This window comes from Hippopotamus amphibius, chromosome 2 (assembly GCF_030028045.1).
Source record: "Hippopotamus amphibius kiboko isolate mHipAmp2 chromosome 2, mHipAmp2.hap2, whole genome shotgun sequence".
NCBI lineage: Eukaryota > Metazoa > Chordata > Mammalia > Artiodactyla > Hippopotamidae > Hippopotamus > Hippopotamus amphibius.
In genome coordinates, this window is record NC_080187.1 from 156456369 (window position 1) to 156463773 (window position 7405).

Consider the following 7405-nt stretch of genomic DNA (forward strand, 5'->3'; position numbering starts at 1 on the left):
CTGGGAAGTCAAGGTTTGGCAGGGATGGGCTGCAATTTGAAAGAGATTGTGGAGAAAGTGATTCCTGACCCAAATTTTAGTGAAAAAGAAATGTTCACCGATCAGATGTTGCCACTGACAAGAGAATTTCTAATCAATGAACAATTAAGAAAAAGGCTTTGGGAGCATGGCGTGTACATCAGGATCCGTGGAATTGTTCATATGTTTGGAATAACATGCAACATAGTTTTCTTCCTTGAATTACTTTTTGTTTGCAAATGATATTGTTGTTGTTGCTTAATTTGGGGGTAAATTCACTTAACCTATTTTGACATCTTTCATTTTTATTCTGTTTAAGTAAAACAGTGATAAACAACATATTGGAAATTATTGTTTCAATTTAATCTGAAGATTTTCTTCCATGCCATTGATCAATTATTATAACACATATTTGGAAATGTGCTTTGTGTATTATGCATTCTGATAATTTCCATTTTTATGTTTCATATGAACCAAGTTGAATTTTTTTATGTTTGCTAGTGATTTAAATGGTGGTTATCTGTAAGCCATCAAATTCATTTTATTCTATATGTAAAACTTATCAAAGGACAAAACAGAATTATATCATTTTTTCCTTATGTGAAAAACATAATTCAGCCTCTGTTTTGTTTTTTATAACCTATAACTCAAGATTCATTAAATTAAAATGGGATTAATGGTTAGATATTTAGTTTGATTAGATATTAACTTTTACTATCAATACGATATTTTAAGGTATTCTGTTTGACTTTTTAACTTAAAGTTATAATAATCTTTATACAATTTGTTATATCTGTTTCTATATATTAGTGTATTCCATGTTCATTTTGCCCCATGTATACTTTATTTTCTCATCCTCCACTTCCTAACTTTACTTTTCCATCTTTAATTTTAAAACAGCAATAAAATTTAAAATGTTGGTTTGGGGGTATAAACATAAAAACTAAAGTTTAAGATTCTGTCCTCATTCTGAAAACTTAACAGTTTTCTAAATGTTATCTACTTTCCTTGATCCCTTACTTTACTTTTTCCTTTCACTTTTAGACTGCTTATGTTCAGTGTCTTCTCCAAAATCTATATCATATTGTATCAAATCAAATAAATTTCCTTATTTTAATCATTAATTTCTTTTTTTTTTTTTGGATAGCAGCCATGGATTTATAAACATGAAGCATAGAAAATCAGAGGGTAGTGCCTGGGCTAGAGTAGAAAGTAACTCACTAATGGAGGTATGTTTTCTTTTAAAGGTTGTTGTACCAGTCATTAGCCAAAGATTTATTTATTTATTTTTCATCCTGCTGGTGCCAGAGCTTTTTTTACATGAAATAAAATGGTGTTGTTGAACAATTTTCTTCTGCTATTACCATTTATTTTTCGAACTGAATTTTGCCTCTTTGAACATTCAGTCCAAATTTTCTTCTGGAGACTTTCATCTGAATATCAATAAACTCTGTGAGTTTTGTAAGCAAAACTGTAAGTAAAACTGTAATCTCTTCTTTGGCTAACCTCTGATGGGAAGGATTCAGTGATATCCCAAGATCAAACACCACCCACCCCCATCCCCTGTAAACCTCCTCTTTGGAGATTTCCTTTTGAATACCAAATGGCTTTAGCTCACTGGGCTTAAGTACAAACAAATTTGAATCTTTTGAAGACCAAGATATTGTAGCAACATTCTCTGAATTAGGATCGAGTTCTACAATTCTAACATTTAATTTTGCACTCTATTTCAATGCACAACTAGGCAGATTCCAATAACAAAGAACATCATTTTCAGCAGTACCAAGAAGATATGTTCTCAGACACATTAATCTCCCAAAGCAAAGGTTCCCTATTTTTGCAGCTTATTGACAGAATATATATTTAAACTCATATGCCTCTGAATGTCATACTCTGACTTTTTTTTCTTACAAGGAACAACAAACAGTTGCTTGGTATTTGTGGTAATTGCCTACAAAGTCACAGTTCCACCAACAGCCTTTTTCCATGTATCAGAATCATCTGTTAATATTCCCATTTTGAAGTGATAATTTTACTAACTGGAGCAAAGATGAGGCTTTACTATTTTTTTATATGTTACAGAGACAGAAAGAAGAGTTATCATCTTTATGTAGCAAATTAAGCTTTGTGTTAAGGGACAGATCACTTGTATTTTCTTATTATATGTCCCTGTTTTCATATGCAATTCAAGCTGAATTTCCATTTCTTGCTGTTATTCCATTATTGCAAGGAAGTTACATTGATATCCAAATAAAGCCTTTGTTAGCTCATTTTGGATCAGTGTAGAATAACTGATATATTTTGTTGTATATCTATATTGTATATAACCAGTTTTCACTCTGGAGAGAAAAGAAAAGCTGCAGGTCATAGGTGTTTTGTTTACTGCCAAAGATTAAATTATTGGATAAATTGTAAAAATATTAAAGATATCCCTGTCTTCCACTATCAGAGTAAGGTATAGAACCAATACCCTGCAGTTAAAACTAAGAGATGTTCAGTAGTATGCCCCAAGTAGGAGATAAACTCTTTGGTGTACAAATTTACAATGGTCACTCATCAGACTGGCAACTGATGTGGAAAAAGCCAAATCCATGCTATCATGGCATGTAAACAATGTAAACATATGTATGTGTGCTACCTATCAGCATCAAAATTCCTCTAATTATGATATTGGTCATTTATATGACTCACTGCTGTGCAGTCTCAAGTAGTCTCTCATAAGCAAGAACAAAGAAGGCATGAAATGTGTGTCCAGTATGAAAGTGTTTATCAGAATGTCAACTAGATAGTCCCACAGTTTAATGTTGAAATCAAAAGGTATGCAGTTGTAGATGGTTATTGGGTTGAGCTGGAATCTGGTTAACAAATTGTTGTGACTGTGCAATATGTGTACACATTCTTCACAGATATGGCTTTGTTAAAAGGACCTAAGAGACATACTTAAATATTTAGCCTTAAGTGACAGAATATTGGCAACCCATGGAAGCCTTAGTTTTTTCCTCTGATTCACTCGATAACATCAACAAAGACTTTTTAGCTGCAATCTGCATAGAACCTTATCTCAATGTTCTGCTTCCTGCCAACCACAAAGAACCACACAAAGCCTCTCCTCCTGCACTGTTTGCTCAAACACGTGCATTTCCAATCTTAATTTTGATTTGGTTAATTCATGTGTTCAATAGAGAACATTATTAAATATTTACTCTTTTATTTTGGAAGAAATGGTAGTATAATTTTTTAAAACCCTGTATATTACTGTTTTTCCTTTGCTCACAGAGACAACAATTTATTTAGGTACAGAATCCTTGGACATTACCCTTTCTACTCTAAACATCATATACACTGATGATACTGCTTGAATATTTTTGCATTGTACATATATTTTTTGAGGTTAGATGTAAGATTTTGTTGTTTAGCCCTGAAATCATAATTGTCCAGTGCAGAAAGATTTTCTTCTATTTTTGCTTTAGTCATCAAATTTGTCTAAATTATTCTGGCTTTTTCCTTGGGAAAACTTTTCAACTTGAATATTTTTTTCTAAACCAATCTGTCTTTATCCCTCATATGTTTACCACTTTTTTTGCCTCATATTCTGAGAAATATTCTCAATTTTGTAATAGAAAAATTTTCAATCAGTGATTCAGTTTTCATGTACCAATATTTTCTCAAAGCAGATTTTAATTTAGTTATTATAATTTTTTTCTGAATTTCTTATTTCAGTGAATTTCTACATTTCCTCTTATCATATTCCTATTGTATAGAGGCCATTACAGGTTTACTTATATTAGGACTACAGGAAAATGAAATATAAAATTTTCTTTTTTTTTTTATTATTTTTTTCGGGGTACACCAAGTTCAATCACCTGTTTTTATACACAATCCCCGTATTCCCTCCCTTCCTTGACTCCCCCCACTCCAGTCCCCCCCACCCTCCCCGCCCCAGTCCTCTAAGGCATCTTCCATCCTCGAGTTGGACTCCCTTTGTTATACAACAACTTCCCACTGACTATTTTACAGTTGGTAGTATATATATTCTGTGCTACTCTCTCGCTTCGTCTCAGCTTCACCTTCACCCCCCGCCCACTCCCATACCTCGAGTTCTCCAGTCCATTCTCTGCACCCGCGTCCTTGTTCTTGTCACTGAGTTCATCAGTACCATTTTTAGATTCCATATATGTGAGTTAGCATACAATATTTGTCCTTCTCTTTCTGACTTACTTCACTGTGTATGACCGATTGTAGTTCTATCCACCTCATGACATATAGCTCCATCTCATCCCTTTTTATAGCTGAGTAATATTCCATTGTATATATATGCCACATCTTCTGTATCCATTCATTAGTTGATGGGCATTTAGGTTGCTTCCGTGTCCTGGCTATTGTAAAGAGTGCTGCAATAAACATTATGGTACATGTTTCCTTTGGGATTATGGTTTTTTTTGGGTATATGCCCAGGAGTGGGATTACTGGATCATATGGTAGTTCTATTTGTAGTTTTTTAAGGAACCTCCAAATTGTTTTCCATCGTGGCTGTACCAACTTACATTCCCACCAACAGTGCAGGAAAGTTCCCTTTTCTCCACACCCTCTCCAACACTTGTGGTTTCCAGATTTTGTGATGATGGCCATTCTGACTGATGTGAGGTGATACCTCATTGTGGCTTTGACTTGCATTTCTCTGATGATAAGTGATGTTGAGCATCTTTTCATGTGTGTGTTGGCCATCTGTATGTCTTCTTTGGAGAAATGTCTATTGAGGTCTTCCACCCATTTGTGGATTGGGTTATTTGCTTTTTTGGTATTAAGCTTCATGAGCTGCTTGTATATTTTGGAGGTTAATCCTTTGTCCGTTGTTTCATAGGCAACTATTTTTTCCCATTCTGAGGGTTGCCTTTTAGTCTTGTTTATGGTTTCTTTCGCTGTGCAAAAGCTTTTAAGATTCATGAGGTCCCATTTGTTTATTCTTGATTTTATGTCCATGATTCTAGGAGGTGGGTCAGAAAGGATCTTGCTTTGATGGATGTCATAGAGTGTTCTGCCTATGTTTTCCTCTAGGAGTTTTATACTGTCAGGCCTTACATGTAGGTCTTTAATCCATCTGGAGTTTATTTTTGTGTATGGTTTTAGGAAGTGTTCTAATTTCATTCTTCTACATGTTGCTGTCCAGTTTTCCCAGCACCACTTATTGAAGAGGCTGTCTTTTTTCCACTGTATATTCATGCCTCCTTTGTAAAAGATAAGGTGCCCATATGTGTTTGGGCTTACTTCTGAGTTCTCTATTCTATTCCATTGATCTTCCTTTCTGTTTTTGTGCCAGTACCATACTGTCTTGATCACTATGGCCTTGTAGTATAGTTTGAAGTCAGGAAGCCTGATTCCACCAACTCCATTTTTCCTTCTCAAGATGGCTTTGGCTATTCGGGGTCTTTTGCATTTCCATACAAATTGTCATATTTCTTGCTCTAGTTGTGCGAAAAATGCCATTGGTAATTTGATAGGGATTGCATTGAATCTGTAAATTGCTTTGGGTAGTACAGTCATTTTCACGATGTTGATTCTTCCAATCCAAGAACATGGTATGTCCCTCCATCTGTTTGTGTCGTCTTTGATTTCTTTCATCAATGTCTTAAAGTTTTCTGCATACAGATCTTTTGCCTCCTTAGGCAGGTTTATTCCTAGGTATTTGATTATTTTTGTTGCAGTGGTGAATGGGGGAGTCTCTTTATTTTCTCTGTGTGCTCTTCCATTGTTAGTGTATAGGAATGCAAGAGATTTCTGTGCATTAATTTTGTATCCTGCTACTTGACTAAACTCATCAATGAGTGCTAGCAGCTTTCTGGTAGAGTCTTTAGGGTTTTCTATATATAATATCATGTCATCTGCAAAGAGTGACAATTTTACTTCTTCTTTTCCAATTTGGATTCCTTTTCTTTCTTTTTCTTCTCTGATTGCTGTGGCTAAAACTTCCAAAACTATGTTGAATAATAATGGTGAAAGTGGACACCCTTGTCTTGTTCCTGTTCTTAAAGGGAATTCTTCCAGTTTTTCTCCATTGAGAACAATGTTGGCTTTTGGTTTTTCATATATGGCTTTTATTCTGTTGAGGTAATTTCCTTCTATGCCCAATTTTCTGGAGAGCTTTTATCATAAATGGACGTTGAACTTTGTCAAAAGCTTTTTCTGCATCTATTGAGATGATCATATGGTTTTTATCCTTCAAGTTGTTGATATGATATATCACATTGATTGATTTGCATATATTGAAGAATCCTTGCATCCCAGGGATAAACCCCACTTGATCATGGTGTATGATTTTTTTAATGTGCTGTTGCAGTCTGTTAGCTAGTATTTTGTTGAGGATTTTTGCATCTATATTCATCAGTGCTATTGGTCTGTAGTTTTCTTTTTTTGTGACATCTTTGCCTGGTTTTGGTATCAGGGTGATGGTAGCCTCATAGAATGAGTTTGGAAGTGTTCCACCTTCTGCAATATTTTAGAAGAGTTTGAGAAGGATAAGTGTTAACTTTTCTCGAAATGTTTGATAGAATTCGCCTGTGAACCCATCTGGTCCTGGGTTTTTGTGTGTTGGGAGATTTTTAATCACTGCCTCAATTTCCGTACTTGTGATTGGTCTGTTCATAGTTTCTATTTCTTCCTGGTTCAGTCTTGGAAGATTGTATTTTTCTAAGAATGTATCCATTTCTTCCAGGTTATCCAATTGATTGGCATATAGTTGCTTGTAGTAGTCTCTCATGATCTTTTGTATTTCTGAGGTGTCCGTTGTTACTTCTCCTTTTTCATTTCTAATTCTGTTGATTTGCATCTTCTCCCTTTTTTTCTTGATGAGTCTGGCTAATGGTTTATCAATTTTGTTAATCTTCTCAAAGAATCAGCTTTTAGTTTTATTTATTTTTGCTATGGTTTCCTTCCTTTTTCATTTATTTCTGCTCTGATCTTTATGATTTCTTTCCTTCTGCTCACTTTGGGGTTTCTTTGTTCTTCTTTCTCTAGTTGTTTTAGGTGTAAGGTTAGGTTGTTTATTCGATCATTTTCTTGTTTCTTAAGGTAGGACTGTATTGCTATAAACTTCCCTCTTAGAACTGCTTTTGCTGCATCCCATAGGTTTTGGGTTGTTGTGTCTTCATTGTCGTTTGTTTCTAGATATTTTTTGATTTCCTCTTTGATTTCTTTAGCGATTCCTTGGTTGTTTAGGAGTGAATTGTTTAGCCTCCATGTGTTTGTATTTTTTGCAGTTTTTTTCCTGTAATTGATATCTAGTCTCATGGCGTTGTGGTCTGAGAAGATGCTTGATATGATTTCAATTTTCTTGAATTTGCCGAGGTTTGATTTGTGACCCAAGATGTGATCTATCCTGGAAAATGTTCTG

The 7405-nt window shown here is 34.6% G+C and overlaps 1 pseudogene; it reads right to left on the reverse strand.

The window, feature by feature from the left end:
- Positions 1–1385: 1385 nt before the first annotated feature.
- On the reverse strand, positions 1386–2386 carry LOC130844563 (WD repeat-containing protein 75-like; annotated as a pseudogene).
- Positions 2387–7405: the final 5019 nt, after the last annotated feature.